The sequence below is a fragment of the Carassius gibelio genome, chromosome B20 (assembly GCF_023724105.1).
Source record: "Carassius gibelio isolate Cgi1373 ecotype wild population from Czech Republic chromosome B20, carGib1.2-hapl.c, whole genome shotgun sequence".
Lineage (NCBI taxonomy): Eukaryota > Metazoa > Chordata > Actinopteri > Cypriniformes > Cyprinidae > Carassius > Carassius gibelio.
The window spans coordinates 1,439,605-1,456,636 of record NC_068415.1 but is presented as its reverse complement, the minus strand read 5'-3'; the positions used below and the strand labels follow the sequence as shown (position 1 = coordinate 1,456,636).

General features: G+C 35.9%; 1 protein-coding gene across 3 annotated transcripts in view; it reads right to left on the bottom strand.

Moving 5' to 3' along the window:
* wasf1 (WASP family member 1) overlaps positions 1 to 15,515 on the bottom strand; it is a 58,497-nt gene extending 42,982 nt beyond the window's left edge. For 2 of the 3 annotated variants that reach the window (XM_052586473.1, XM_052586474.1), the window contains exon 1: positions 15,158 to 15,515. The gene's annotated coding sequence lies outside the window, so the exon portion shown is untranslated. The remainder of the gene's footprint in view (positions 1 to 15,157) is intronic. The other variant, XM_052586471.1, reaches the window with a different exon arrangement.
* Between the last annotated feature and the right edge of the window lie 1,517 nt (positions 15,516 to 17,032).

Sequence of the window (17,032 nt, the reverse complement as noted above, 5' to 3'; positions counted from 1 at the left end):
CTGACCCTGAACAAACTCTCCACTGCATTTACATGAAGACAGAGACCAATCACAGAGAGCGGAATGCTCACGCAGCAGCCAATCAGAGCACAGCCAGCCCAGCCTCAGCCAATCAGAGATGAGGACGGCTGTGGATGCGATCGGCCCAACAGCTGGTTTCCATTAGAGTCTCCTGAGGTTCTCACACGGGACACAAAAGAGTCGGAGAGAGCAGGACTCTTACGTAACACACACACATAATAGTTCATGAATCCGTGTCTCCGTCTTGTTATGTCTGGATAACAAGCAGCTTCATCTCAAGTAGTGAACTCTCATTTGTTATGGTGTCTTCCGGGTCAGAAGGCGTGCGCTTTTTTAATGCGTTTTTGCATTAAAGCATACTTTTATTTTCTGCAGTGTATGTGCAAACTCCCAAAAAATGCATGATCAAACTGATCAAATATATACATTGAATGCAACGCAATTCACTTTGGATAAAAGCTCCTGCCAAACGCATGAGTGTCAAAGCAGAGGAACCGCATGGCATGATCTATCCCACAATGCAATGCACTCAACCTCATCTTCACTCTCCAGTGTGATGGATGAAGCTGGCACAGAACCACACATCTTAATATCTCTTCTTTGAGTTAGTATTTGGGCAGACTGCCAAAAGACATTTTACGCCAAATTCATTTCGGAGATGACTGAAGTGAATATATATGCAAAGTGGAAGGAAAATTGTATGAACATTTAAAAAATATATAAAAAAATGGCAAAATAAACAATATATATGTTTAAATTGTAATTTGAATGCAAGTCATTTTAATGTGCATATCATTAAACTTAACTATAATATACTTTAACATATGTTAAAAAAGTATAAAAACATTAACAATAACACATTTTTATGTGTGTGCATGTGTATTGTTTTATGTGTCATTTTATTATGTCTATACACACACACACACACATATATATTTATAATTCTTAAATTATAATTGTAATGCAAAAACACTAATATTATGAGCATGCATATAATAAACATAAGTCTTTAACACCTAAATCTTAAAATGCAATGTAAATATTAAATCTAAAATGTTAAATATTTGTAAATATTTTGGTTACATGCCACGTGTGGCAGCATAATCTGTGCATTTATATTATACATTTATATTTGAGATAAATAAATATACATGTAATGTGACCAAAAGTACAGCATATTAATTATTTTATTATTATTATTATTATTATTATATTAATTGACATTGCATATTTATACTATTAATATTTAATGAATAGTATATTTAATATTAATGTTTTATAAGCATGCACAACAGCTAAAATATTTATATTTAATCTAATAACATATTTAAAATACGATTAAATATTTGTATTTTATATAATGCTGTTAGAACTGTTTCTCACTCATTTATTTATTAGTTTATTTAATGCATTTTAATTTTGGGGTGAATTATTTCTTTTGAATGTGATATTCCTGGGTGTTAAAAACAGTTAATAATTGAATGTGCTCGTGTTCGCTCTGACCTTCACCACTGATCTGTCAACTTGCATGAATAAATAAGACGCCGGAGCTGAGGCTTTGCTCTTATCTGCGTCCACACACACACACACACACACACACACACACACACACACACACACACACACACACACACACACACACACACACACACACACACACACAGCTGTGAGCTGCAGATGACTGTCTCTCATTGATCAGCTGTCTGAATTAGACATCCACGGGAACGATCGTAACACTGATCATCCAGAGAGACTGATTAGCATCTCTCGAGTCAACAGTGCTGTTAAATACAACAACACGCATGAGAATCCTCAAGCGCTTCAGACACATCATGATATATAGGACTCAGATGATGGATGGTAAAATACTGTTTTACTGCTGGAAAGAAACACTTGCAAACTATATATAAAGGCCTTTCTCCATCACTTGATCATAGTTACTGCTGCTGTGGTCAGAGGAATGACATTTACAGTGACTCCTGCGTTCTGTAATACAGTACATCTGGAAAAGTTGCATGGAAAGTGAAGTTACACCTAAAGCAGCTCATACTAAGATGCACATGCAATATACTGCATGCAGAAATGTCCAAATTGTTTAGCAAATTCAACAACCCTTTACTTTAAAATTGGCATAAAATTTAAATATCGTAATATTTCTAATGCATATTATTGACCTTACTGAACTATTCATCCATGCATATTCCATAAAAAAAAAAAAAAAAAAAATATATATATATATATATATATATATATATATATATATATATATATATATTAAGAAAAAATACATTTATATATTATATACATATTATATATTTTGTAATAAAAAGAATTATAGTGAAAAATCATAATATTTGCTATTTATCAGTATTAAACAATTCATTAACAAAAAAATTATTTAGTGTTATTAAATATATATTTTTAATATATATCAGTTAATTCTAAATCTATCTTAATAATATATATATATATATATATATATATATATATATATATATATATATATATATATATATATATATATATATATATTAAATCAGTCTTTTAACTTGGAATGAAATTTGAACATACATACATATATATATATATATATATAAATACCTGAATATAGAGAGAGAAATACGATGATCTTTTTCAATTATCAGTGTTTAACAAATTTTGATCATTTTTTTGTAATTAAAAAAAAAAGTTTCAAGAAAATATAGTGTGAAATAAGTAGTTAAAATCAGTAATTTTTTTGGGTGTCATTTAGCATTTTGAAATATTAATTTCTATTAAACAGACATATAATTGTTTTAGAATTTATTAAACATGCATATTTTTAATCAATCCTAGTCTTTTAAATCTGAACCCAATTTTGAATATTTGACATATTGTTGAGGATGATAAAAAATTTTAATTGAATATTTTTTTTTTAAGAATCCTTTGCACACTTGTGTATCACAGCACATAAGAAAGGGGTCTGTCATTTCCTCCGTTTCATCTTTTTCTTGTAGTTTGCTCTCATCCTAATAAATCCAGATTTGAAAAAGGTGCAGTAATTTGAAGGACAAAGTGCAGATGAAGAAGCCAGAAGGCAGAAAGCAAAGCCATCAATAATAGATGTGAGATATAGAGCTGAACAATGGCACTCGAAGGAAACGCTGGCGGCTGTTCAATCTGCTGACGCTGCAATCTGAGAGTTTGAGTGAGAAAACATCAGACGTGCTCATGTTAGCTCAACAATAAACCATCAGCACATTAATAATGTAATAATTATTAATTATAATTATTATTACTATTTTATTGACAGTTCTGCAGCTGTTACCTGAATGTGATGTATTTTTTATTATTTATTTTAATTTTATTTTTTATTAATTTGCTTGAATTAGGACTACATTATTAATTATTTGTCCCATTTGTATCTAAACAATTTAGCTTCTTTTTTTTCTTTTTAAAATGCCAAATTGTACATGACATATATGATTATTTATTACGTATATATTTATGATTAATATCAATTATAAATTAATAAATAGGGTAAAACATTTAATAATTTATCTGTCTAATTGTGTCTGAAAATGCTCTTATTTTTGTATTCAACTCAGACTAATCTACATTTTTATGTAACTGAACTTAAAAAAAATTATGGTCAGTATTAAAGAAAAAAACAATAGCTGAGTAACTTTTAAGACTAGTCTTAACCTTTTATGCAACCATTCCCGGGAGACTCTGTTCATTCCTAACAAATTGTTAATTCGTTCCTAAGACTTATTAATTTGTGGCAACTGTCCATGTTTCATTAATTTTGTTTTCTAAATAACCCTTGATTTAACTGAATTGAGAGAACAAAATAATAAATCAACAAATTCTTAATTCATGAAAAAATGGGACGCTTTAAACAAAATGCATAGCCTTTGTAAGTAATAGGCCTAAAATAAAATTAACAGTTTGTTTTCATAAAAAAAGCGAATTATCAGACTTAAATAATTAAGATAACGGATTTAAAACAGAAGTGTGTCGTGGCGCTCCATAAACAAGTTCACAGAAAGGAAAGGATGATAATGTAAATTATGTTTGTTTGCTTTATTTTACAAAAGCACAAATCTTCTGTTTTTTTTTTTTAAATTGTGAGTTCACAAATAAAAGTAAACAATTTTGCGGATTATATCTTACTCCAAAGTGTTTTTTTATGTCTCTCCTCGTGCACCGAATCCCCCCCCCCCCCAAATATTAAGTCTGTTCATTATCAAAACAAAATACTGTCAACCAAACATATAAAAGGTCACACTGGTCAGTTTAAATAGACCTTAGTATACCGGTTCACTGTGCTGTTATGCCAAGGACATTTTTTCTTATGTGAAGAGGATGATCTTATATCATATATGCGAAAGCATGTAACGTAAAAGCCTAGTAGTTTACATTATAAATAACAGTTCAACATTCAAATCATTGCCATACTCGCGCTCACTCGTCATCGTATGCACGCACACACTGTAATGATCTAAAGCACTGTATGCCATTTAAGTAGACGTATCAGGACGCAAAATATTCCAAATCAGATATGTTCCTGAACATGATCCAGCAGGATCAATCTGAGCACTGGTCATAATACTCAGATAACAATGTTTGATGTGAGCAACAGTTTGTATTTCTGATGAAAGCGGTTCTCTCACTGCGCAGCACACACACGCGCCACAGTTACCTTTGAGATCATAATTTATTTTAAATGCCATAATGTCCGTACAAAACATTGCAATCGTGTTTTAAAATACAACAACGAGCACCACAAAGTTCAGCACTCAGTAAAATGATCTCAAATGTATGGCGAGCTCTCTTCATTTTAACAAATGATCATAATCACATATATTCTTTTTTATAATCCTGCTACTAGCATTTTATTCAAACCCCTTTAATTTGGGTGGGAAAGCATTTTTGTTGTTGTTGTTGTTGTTGTTGTTTTGAGTGGCATTTGTCATTCCAGTGACTGCGCCACAGCAATAGATACACTTTACAGCACAATCGATTAATTGTTAATTTAAACGACGATCGATCATGGAAATCATCATATATATAAGATACATATATATAAAACTGAATTTGTAAGATTCTCTCCCTGGTAGAACTATTGAGTTTCAAATTTTGAAAGTTTTAAAGTTATGAATGCGTAGTTCTGGTAGTACTTTTGGTTGAAGTAAATTTTCACCCAGTGATTTATCATCCAGATATGGTCGCACCTGTAGATAATAAGAGCTACAAATGGCGCATCACAGTGTTGATGTGAATCTTCATCAATCAAGCGTGGACAGATCTGCTGAGAGTCGAGCAGTCGCATGACTGGCCCATTAACTCCAACTGCGCTCACTGTAAAGAGCCGCCATCTTGGATCTGCCGTGAATGGAGGCGTTTCTGGGTAAACGAGGCTAGCGGACGCTGCCAATGGGCACAGTATGCCAATCCGGCCTCCGGCACAACAGAGCTGCTTCTCGGTGGTACTACTGAAGTAAGAGTCTGTCAAGCAGACAAACGCACACAAAGAAAGCTCAGCAAACGCCACTGGGGTCGTACCACTCTGAAAGAACGGGGGAAGTGGGACTTCATTCTGTGCACAAACAAGGCTTTTATTTGACAAAATCAACACTGTCTGTTTGAACAAACGTGAATAGGTGCATTGTTGGGATCATGTGACCCGTGTCTATAGATGTCTGTCTTCCAGACTCATTAAAATCCACATCAAAATACACTTGATTACAGACAACAAACAGTTACACACGAGCTGTAGTGTGCAGATGTGCATTAGAAATGTGCAAACCATGCATGTACTGTATGCCAGTTACCAACCTCCGAGGATGCGTCATAGGTATTTTTACAGAGAGAACACAATCAGTAAATGCATCCTAGATAGTGGATGAAGAAAGAAGTGTAGATCTTACACTCATTAAAGGCTTAAAGGTTCTTTGTTGGTTCCATAAAGAACCTTTAACATCCATGGAGTCTTACCATTGGACAGAAAGTTCTTTAAAATGGAAAAATGTTCTTTAAATAGTTCTTCACACTAAGAATAAAACAAAACATGGTTCTTTTAAGAACTTATTAAAAGTTTTTTTTTGTATTGCATTGCTGTGAAAAAGAATGTAATTCAATACTTAAAAGTATTGATACAAATAATTAAATATTTAAAAAAGATTTTAAAAGAAACATATTTTTATACATATTTATTTTATTTATTAAATACTTTAGCTCTAATAAAAATAATGTGTGAATGGTAGCTAAATTCTGTAAAAACGTTGTAAATAAAACACATCTGAGTTAGATTTACAAGAAAATACAATTTCAGTTTTTCTACTTAAATTAACATTAAATTAAATGTTACTTGCCATTTCTACATAATTCATTGTTTCTATGCAATTCTTTAACTAGCAATTTAAGTGTTTTCGTTTAACAAATTTAACCGATTTTTGTGTAGTTCTTTTATAATTCTAGTAAAAATTTGTAAAATTTTACTATTTTAACCAATATTTGCAAGTATGTTCATGTTTGCTAACATGATGACGCCAAACTATTGGAGGCAAACTTTCAAACATAAACATAACAAGACGGCTCTGTCATTGGTGTCCAAACGTAACGTGTCGTAAAAAAAAAATTATGGATACCAAATGCGCAACACAACCAAATTTCGCAAATGTAACCGCACCGTTAGAAAGCAGCTATGCCGTGCATATGGAAGGCAGACAGGGTCAAAAATCTTTAAGTGGAACGTGTGAAATTCGTGCCGATTTTGAACGTGATTGTTTCGAATGTGAAAACATTTAAATTCTGGCTGTGTTAAAGTGTCCATGAACACGTAGTGTGTTTGTCGTACATGAACATCCGTGGTCAGATTCCCGCCTCGAGTGCTTTCTGAGCCAATGCTTGTGAATCCACGTCCCCAATGATCTGTCAGGACGCTTCGCATGAGTCAGAAGACGAGACACAAGCACTTATGTAATGATAACACCAGCAGGCGCGACCTCTGACCCTGAGGACTCGAGCCGAGGAGCCACAGGCGTCTGTTTAACCTTGAGTGGTGGATAAAGGACGCTTGAGTCGCAGCTGAATGTGACCCAGATCTGAGGTTTTCCGCATGCGACACAGAACTGTTCTTCTGGACGACGCTGTTGCCAGATCTCACTGGAGAAATAAGAAACCAAAACAAGCCAAAATAAGCGACAAGCCTTTCCAGAAGAAGCCAAAATAAGCTCTGATGGCGGATGGGTCTCTGTTAAATTGTTGTGTGGGATAGAAACTCCTTCAGCTTGTTCTGAACATGAGGAAAAAGAGAGAGATGTATGAGCAACAAAAAGCTCAGACTTTATGTATCTGGGTCATTTTTATAGGGGAGGAAAAATGTAATACGTATTTGGGATTTTTATAATGTGATAAATGTGTGAAGAGTCCATTTGGAGTTATAATTCATTATTTAAATATGATATTTTTTTTGTTTTAATGGAATCATTTCAGCAATAAATTAATACTTCTAATCATCAAGGATGCATTAAATGTATAATTTATTGTTAATTCAAATAAACGCTTTTCTTTTGAACTTTCTATTCATCTGTGTTTCCAGAAAAATAAAACGAAACACAGTTTCCACAAAAATATTGTGCAGCACGACATTGATAACAATCAGAAATGTTTCTTGAGCAGTAAATCATCATATTATTCTGATTTCTGAAGATCATGTGACACGACTAGAGGAATAATGCTGGAAATACAGCGGAGCATCACAGAAATAAATTACAGTTTCCAATATATTCACATAGAAAACAGCTGTTTTAAATTGTAAAAATATTTCCAAATTTTTACTGTATTTTTGGTCAAATAAATCAGCCTTTGCAACCCATCCATCAGTTTATATGTATGTTCTGCAGGTGGAAAAAAAGCTTTCACAATCCTTTTTCCATTCATCCACAAAAAGCATCTGAACATTTTGATTTATATAGACACCTACTATCCTGCATTAGCTTTACGCACCATGGGATGAGAAACACTTTTCACTTTTCACTTAGCTAAACTAATGTAGGCGATCGGCTCCTTCTTTGCCCAGAGAAGTCAAACAGAAGGAGTCTTTCCTCATCTCGATCTCTTATACCCACACACATTTACTTTCTGTCTCTGATTTTTCTTTTTTTTTTGCCGCATTCTGTCTGGAGGCAGCACATGAAAATAAAAATAAGCACAGAGAGAGGCAGAGAATAAAGTAGGAGTGAATTTCATCACCTTCTGCTGCATCCTACATATGTAGATCACAGGGATTTCAATTTACAGGAATTGCTATTAGCGATCAATTAATATATGCATTAATTGTTAACACTACTCACACTGACAGAATTAAAGGAATAGTTCATACAAATATAGACATTCTGTCCATATTTAGGCCTACTTGCCCTGAAATGATTGGTTAATCAGTGTTTTATTAGTTTCTCTATCTGCATTTTACAAAAGCACAACCACAATTAAATTTGAACTTTTTTTTTTTTTTTTGCTCAAATGATTTGGTCACTCAAATCATCAAATCATCAACTTTTAATTGGATTTCCCGCCTCATAAAGCTGATAATCAGAAAAACAGCTTGTGTGATATTGCTTAATTAACACTTCTAGTGTCACAGACTTGACAAAACTGCAAAAGATGCTAAAGTTAAAAAATCTTAACCATAAAATGATGTTGTTTCAGCCCATGTGAGTCACCAGTGTACTCACTTCTGATTGGCTGATGCGCTGCAGTCGCTCATTGACATGCGCGCCATGTTAGCCGCGATTGGCCGTGAGTCATTCATCAAAATCAAGTGCTTGCTGAGTAATCGCTAATGCACTCGCTAAGTGGCTTGTTTGTGATCAGAGAACAGAGAAAGGGCAGAACTGAACTCTGGGAACGACATGCAAAGCAGCCAACATGCAAATCACAAGAAGTTTTGCGTGGCACACCATAATTGAACGGCCACCCACTCTATGTAAATATTGGCCCTTAATTCATACCAATCACTAGTTAGCGGGCACACACACACACACACACACACAGACTCATCCCGGGCAGGAGAAAATTGGGGTCAGATGCTTTTAGATGCGCTCAGTGTGCGTGGTCTGAAGAACAGAGTGGAGGAGGGAATTGAAATGCGCCTGTAAAAAAGTAAATTTACAGCTTCCTCTTCTGCAGTAATTGAGTATCAGTGCACAAGAGCCGATTAGAAAAGTGTCGCAATGCCGCGTAACCTCTCGCTCATCCGGCTCAACTTCAATTATCACGTTTTGAAGCATGCTGCTGTTTCCAGTCCAAGTGTGACCATACAATCTACTTTGATCTGTAGGCTAATGCTAACAAAAACACAGCTAACGTTCTCAGGATGTCCTTGCGAGGTTCTCAACAAATGTTTGCCAAGAGAATGTTCGTTAAGAGTTATCCTGTTCTCAAAACGTTAACACTAACATGTCATTTATACATAGTTCATGGGATTTTATTTCTGTTTTAGTTTAACATTGTTATCACTTGATGAGAGATAAAATAATGTAAAAATGACGTTCCCAAAATTTATTCATGGAATGTTTTAGTTCTAAAATGTTTTAGGTGGACGTTTTTGTCTAACGTTTTTTTTTTAATGTTACTTCTTGTTTCAAAACATTCTGAGAAAAGTAACGCATAATGCATAACACATAATGTTTGCAAAATGATACAGTTAAACAATTAAATTTTCCCTTAACATTTAGACCAAATTTAGAAATAACGTTTTCAAAACTCACTCATACATTAGAACATTTTTTTTAGCTGAGTGCAAATAAAACACAAACTTTGCACATACTGTAGTTTCTAAACTAACGTTTTTAAAGAAAGTTACGTTTGTTCAAAGTTATCTGGTGTTTAATTAAAACTTTCAAAACATTAGCATAAAAATATAATTTATACATCATTCATGGAATGTTTTTCTGAAACGTTTTAGCTGGATTTTTTTAAAATGTAACTTCTTCTTAGTTTTCAGAAAATTCAGTGAAGATTCAAAAGTAACACTTCCATAATGTTTGCGAAACGATCAAATGGAATGTTCAATTTAATGTTCTCATAAACGTTCCAATGTAAATAAAATGGAAAACTGTACTTTTTGCACATTCATAATGTTCTCATAGCTTAATGGGAATGTTAGCAAAATGTTCTTGAAAATATATTTTTGTTAGCTGAGCTTAATATAACATTTCTGAATTATGAGCACAAAATCATAAAAAAGTACTTTTTTTTTTTTTTTATCTGAACACTTTGACTGGGCTTTTCCTATTTTTCTGTTAAATTAAAAAATCCAATTTTAATTTTAAAATCTACATATAAAATATCCATTTGTTTGCAGAGAGTCTTGTTTGGGAAATGCCATGCTTACAAACACAATATATTATATTACGGCCAGGGCATTTATTTTCTTTATGATGATGTTCACATATGTAAATTTCCCTAAATAAAGGAATAAATAAAGTTTTACCTATTTACCTTATACAATAAACATTTAAATAAATTCGTTTACCATCAGAGCAATCATCAAAAGTACAGCCTATCTCATGGATATTGAATTAAAATGATGCAGTTCCAGGTCAAGTCTGAAGGATCTTCCACCTGTTTTCTAAAATAATGCATCTGATCACTAGTGTAAAACAACACTACTAATAAAACAAGACTTTTTATGGAACAGCCTCATTTAAAACAGGTTTTAGAAACACCTGGGGAGTCTTTTGGCTCTCGTTTGCATATTCAAATCTGAATCTGCACGAGCTTAACTCCAAAGAAGAACAGAAGCGAAAGCACAGAATGAAGTCAAACAGAAAACACTGTGTCACAGGATCAGCACCTGTCTGTGAGCGAGAGGACAAAGGAATCCACCCAAACGAGCGCAGGAGTGTAAGAGGACACCGCTCTCGTTATCCTCCACCTGCCTTCAGCCACAAAACCAACAAACCACTGCCCTCCACGCCACGGAAAATCACCGACGGCGCTCCATAACCAACAAATACGACACGCAAACAAGAGTGTTTAGTGACGGTGTGACAGTAATGATTTAGCATGAGAACATGCATTTAGTGCACTTTCTTCAACATTTCTTAACTCCAATAGCAAACGTACCATGCACGTTTATTTTATTACATTTAATATATGTTCCTAATATAATACAATTTAAATTCTTTGTAAATGTTTTATATTTCTTATTATTATATATTTTACATTTGATGGAATAAATATTTACATGTTATAAAAAATAAAATATATTTTTTAATGCTTTTATTTTGTACAAAGGTACATAAAACAAAGATTGCATTACATTTTTACAATCTTTCTGCTTCAAAAACTCCTTGTAAATATTTGTGAAATTTAAAGCATATTCTGAGTGAAAATTGTTTCATAGTAAATCCTACACCAATTTTTATCAGTGTAATATTTAATATAATATTTTTTATTCCTATATTAATTTTTTTTTGTGATATACATATATCTATATATCTTTTTTTTTTAGAAAATGTGTATTTTAAAATGATATTTTTTTCATTATATTTGGTTGATAAACAACAATTACCTACATATATCCCAATACCTTTTTAACATTTAATTTATTAGAATATTTATTATTCATAAATAATTTGACTATTTTTTTTTTTTTTATCTATTTAATATTTGTTTATGTTGTGGTTCTGATGGCAAATGTACTTGGTGAATTATTAGTAAGAAGCAACAATATTATTTGAGGGGAAATGTAAAAAAATATTTATGTAGTTTGTAGTATGTAGTTTTATTTCACAATCTGCTCAGTTACTGGGATTTTCACGCACAACCATTTCTAGGGTTTACAGAGAATGGTGTGAAAAGGGAAAAACATCCAGTATGCAGCAGTCCTGTAGGAGAAAATGCCTTGTTGATGCTAGAGGTCAGAGGAGAATGAGCGACTGATTCAAGCTGATAGAAGAGCAACTTTGACTGAAATAACCACTCGTTACAACCGAGGTATGCAGCAAAGCATTGGTGAAGCCACAACACACACAACCTTGAGGCGGATGGGCTACAACAGCAGAAGACCCCACCGGGTACCACTCATCTCCACTTAAAATAGGAAAAAGAGGCTACAATTTACACGACCTCACCAAAATTGGACAGTTGAAGAGTGGAAAAATGTTTAAATGCCACGGCCAACCTGAGTATTGTTTCTGACCATGTCCATCCCTTCATGACCACCATGTACCATCCTCTGATGGCTACTTCCAGCAGGATAATGCAGCATGTCACAAAGCTCGAATCATTTCAGATTGGTTTCTTGAACATGACAATGAGTTCACTGTACTAAAATGACCTCCACAGTCACCAGATCTCAACCCAATGGAGCATCTTTGGTATGTGGTGGAATGGGAGCTTTGTGTCCTGGATGTGCATCCCACAAATCTCCATCAACTGCAAGATGCTATCCTATCAATATGGGCCAACATTTCTAAAGAATGCTTTCAGCACCTTGTTGAATCAATGCCACGTAGAATTAAGGCAGGGGGTCAAACACAGTATTAGTATGGTGTTCATAATAATCCTTTAGGTGAGTGTATATATATATATTGTGAGGACGATACTTAAGAAAAAAAAATGCCTTGACATCTTGACACTCAAACACACACACACACACACACACACACACACACAGAGGCAGCTCTGTGGGCCGAACAGAAAGACTGAACAAAGACTCTAGTGTCCGAGGCGTCTTCACAGCTGGGATGTTTAAGACTCTTCAGCAGCGTCCACACATTCATCTCTGTGTGATAGCACTGCTGTCTCCAGCTGTTTACCTGCCTCTGGAGTCAACTGATTCAACCGTTCATACGCATTACAGAAATATGTCAAAGTGGCATTTCTCATGTACTAAAAAATAAATGTTGTGTATTGCTTAAATACAAATTAAAAAAAATATATAATAATAATATATATATATATATATATATATATATATATATATATATATAATTCAAATAATTTAGAAACGTTGTCTTAATTATAATGAAAAATATAATATATCAGATTTATTTATAGTATATGTGGTTCATCACTTAAATATAAATAAAAATATAAATATTGAAAAATATATTTTAAAAAATCATCATATATGCTTGTGTTTGGTGTATATATATATATATATGAATTCTGATTTTTTTTTATTCATCAAAGAAACCTGAAAAATTCTACTTGGCAGTTTTCAACATAATCATAAAAATAATAATCATCAAATTTATTTTTTTGAGCAGTAAATCATCATATTATTCTGATTTCTGAAGACCATGTGACACTGAAGACTGGAGGAATGATGCTGGAAATACAGTGCAGCATCACAGAAATAAAATACATATTAATTTAGATTCACACAGAAAACAGTTATTCTAAATTGTAAAAATATTTCACAATTTTACTGCTTTTGCTGTATTTTAGATCAAATAAATGCAGGCTTTGTGAACAGAAGAGACTTCTTTAAAACATTAACAAACTTTTGACTGGTAGTGTAAATTAAATAGATGATTAGAATAAATAAATAAACGTTGTGTAAATAAAGATATATAATAGATATAAATACTCAGAGCAACACATTCTTCTCGTCTCATGTCTGATCTATAACTCTGGACTTGAGGTTTGTAACTCTGGCAGAAAATCAAACAGAAGCCACATGAAAAGCTTTTTCTGAACAACAAAAAAAATCCACCCAGAAAAGAAAAAAGAACAAGTTTTCTGCTTCGCCAGCAAGAGCTCAAGACTAAGAACTGAAGCAGACAACATCAGACTGACCCTCTTCACATCCTTAGCATTAAAGACTGAAACTAATGTCTGATAGTCAGCGAATTAACCCTTAAATGTTCAATCATGCATCTACAAGTAAACACTGACTGTATGTGAATCAAACACAATATTAATGAGATGCACAGTAATCTTGGTACCTAAGATTAGAGCATTATATAAGGTATTGATTAAGGCTTTTGCAATAAATATAGCTATGATCAAGCTTGAACTGAACGTTGCATGGGGTCGCAATGACACACGCTAGTGATGCCTGAGCGAACCGATTCTTTCGAGTCGCTGGTTCTTTTTAAAGATCCGAACCGTTTTTAAATCACCCTGGAAGAGGCAAAGAAATTACGTAATTTATGAGTAAGGAACTTAAACGAAAACGTGCCGTTTTTAAACAAAACAATTGTTTGCTCCGCGACTCGTTTCGCGATTCGGATCTTTGAGTGAACTAACCGATTCATCCAAACGAATCATTTCTCCTCATATTTCACACATAGCTCTTAATTCGGGGGGAAACAACAACTGTTCAACGTGTTAATGCGTTAAAGCACGCGAAAAACATGCATCAGTTTGAAACGTGGTGTTATTTTAAGTGCACGAACTGAACAGAGAAGCGATGGAGATGCTTTGTGTTTTCTGAAGTCTCGGGTTTCACAAAGCGAGTCTTCCAGTGTCTGCTGCCCTTCCCCCTGCATGCACTCAATTCTACTATTCATTCTCACCATTACTGGACGCAATTGCGTTATGCATTCAGTATGCACCATATTTTATATGTTAACAATAACTCAAATAATTTGTTCTCCTACTGCTAAATATTTGGCATGCCATCCCAGCAATAATCTGGAGTGCACACTGTTAAGCAAGCATGCAACTGCATTGCATTTCGGTGTGATAGTTTGTCTAGTGTTCGTCATACAGATGTGACACCCCTTCCCCCTTGAATGCATCAATCTCTGAGCAGCATAAGTGATCTTTTCATACCTTTGATCAAAACAAGCACAAGTCGCATGTATTATGTTTATTCTAACATCGTGTAGCATGCATTCTGGATGCTTTAGGCTGCATTATGCAAGTTATCTCACATGATGCATGCATAATTCAACCCACACCTGTCATCCACTCCTGAATGGGGCCAAGCAGTTTTGGTTTACATCGTAAATGCATCAGTCGGAGAAGATACATTCGAGAGAAAGAAAAAAAATGGAACATGCAAACATGAACACTTTTCGCCATGCATGTTTGCATTATGCGTTATTTTGATTTTATACAGAGAATTGAAAAAATGCGGTGAAAAAAGAACAGTGCATACTTCGAAGCAAGCATGCATAAAACATCATACCTGAATAAATGTTATGTGTTCGTATTATTCCATGATTTCCCGAGGTTATTCCTTAATTAAAATATTCCTGTCGGTTCAGTTCTTTGCAGGAATACACTACTGATATACAGTCAGAGTGAATCCCGTTAAAGAGAGTGGAGCTCGGGACTAGAGGACCGTCGATGATGGAAAAGGGATCCACGGTGAAAACACAGCAGATTCACTTCAACAACGATCTGTATAATTTCCCGTCACAGCTACTGGTAATCTAAATATTGTACCAAAAAAATCATTAATAACCAAGCTACTGCTCTATTTCTGAGAAGAAGCGAGATTCTGGATATCGGTGTGTGTGGCTCCACCCCTCCGGCTGCAGATGGTACGGCCCACTTTCTGTCGAACTGAAGAAACCGCACAGAACTCGCTGCAACACACCGAGGCCCCGCCCACAGATGGGATGCCTCAGCTGATTGGCCGATATCGCGCACAGACCACACCCATACGCCCAATCAAACGACTTATTTATTGTTCCCTATCATAGGTCACTTCGATGCTGCGGTGACGTCACCACGTATGGGAACACCTCTGGTGTGACGAATGTCTGAAGCCCTATACCATCCCGCCAATCCTATTGGCCAAATGGCGCATAGCACCACCCTGCGCATGCGCGCGCATGATATACCTGGGTGCAGCGCGCCATTTCGCTCAGATTTCATTCCTTCAGGAATAGCGAATCATCTGTGCCCTATCGTCTCGCGTTCTCCAGCGATCTCTTCGAGCAGTGTTAACTCCTCTTCGCGGACGCGATGAGCTTTCGAAAATGTAAGGAGCCATGTACCAGGTACATCACGGCGGGGGACACTCATGACAGGTGCGTAGTATGTCTTGGTTTACATCACGCACAGGCGGCGCTTAGCGGCCTTTCTTCCTGTCCCCATTGTGATGGCCTGCGGCTCAGAGTACTGCGCTCCAGGGTGGAAGTTTTCTCTAATGTCGCCCTCGAGTCTAACCCCCGTCAGGTCACCTCTGCGACTGCCGAGGCACCGCACGAGGCGAGGGCCTGGGGTGACACGTGCGACATGGATTTTGTGGACAGCGCAGCGCTGGAATATTCTCCACATCGCTCGCTCTCCCCTACCCTGCTGCAGAATAAAACTTATACTGAGCCCGTCGTCTTCTCTAATGAGGATTTACTTCCCACACCGGAGGCATGCACCGCCATCTCCTTCGGTTGTGGACGCTATGACGACGATGTTTTATCCACCGCGGCCTCGGGGTCTGAGGACTTCGCGACCGACACTAGCCCTCTTCCTCCTAGCGGACAGGAGAGGCGTGTTTCCCCCTCCTACAGTGAGCTGTTGGATGTGGTTTCTCGTGCGGTGGGTAAATTGGGGCTAGACTGGGAGGTTGACAAGGCCGAGGCCCAACCTTCTTCCAAGCTGGACGACCGTTTTTTAACCAGTCGGACACCTACACAGCCCCGAAGGCCTTTGCCTTTTTTCCCGGACCTCCACCAGGAGGTTTCGAGGTCCTGGAAACAGCCATTTTCGGCGCGGATTACTAACGCCGCGGCCGCGGATTTCGCCACCGTTTCTGATATGGCGAACCATGGCTATACTATGATGCCCCCGGTGGAAGAGACTCTCGCCGAACACCTTGCGCCTAGTTCGGCCGCGGCTTGGAAGTCTCGCCCCCTTCTTCCTTCGAAGGCGTGTCGAGTCACGTCTAGTTTGGTGGGTAAATCCTACATGGCGGCTGGTCAGGCGGCTGCGTCGCTCCACTCTATGGCGGTCCTTCAGGCCTACCAGGCGGAGTTATTAAAGGAATTGGATGAAGGTGAGGGCATCACACCGGAGGCAGTTAAAGAACTGCGTAGAGCTACGGATTTGGCGCTAC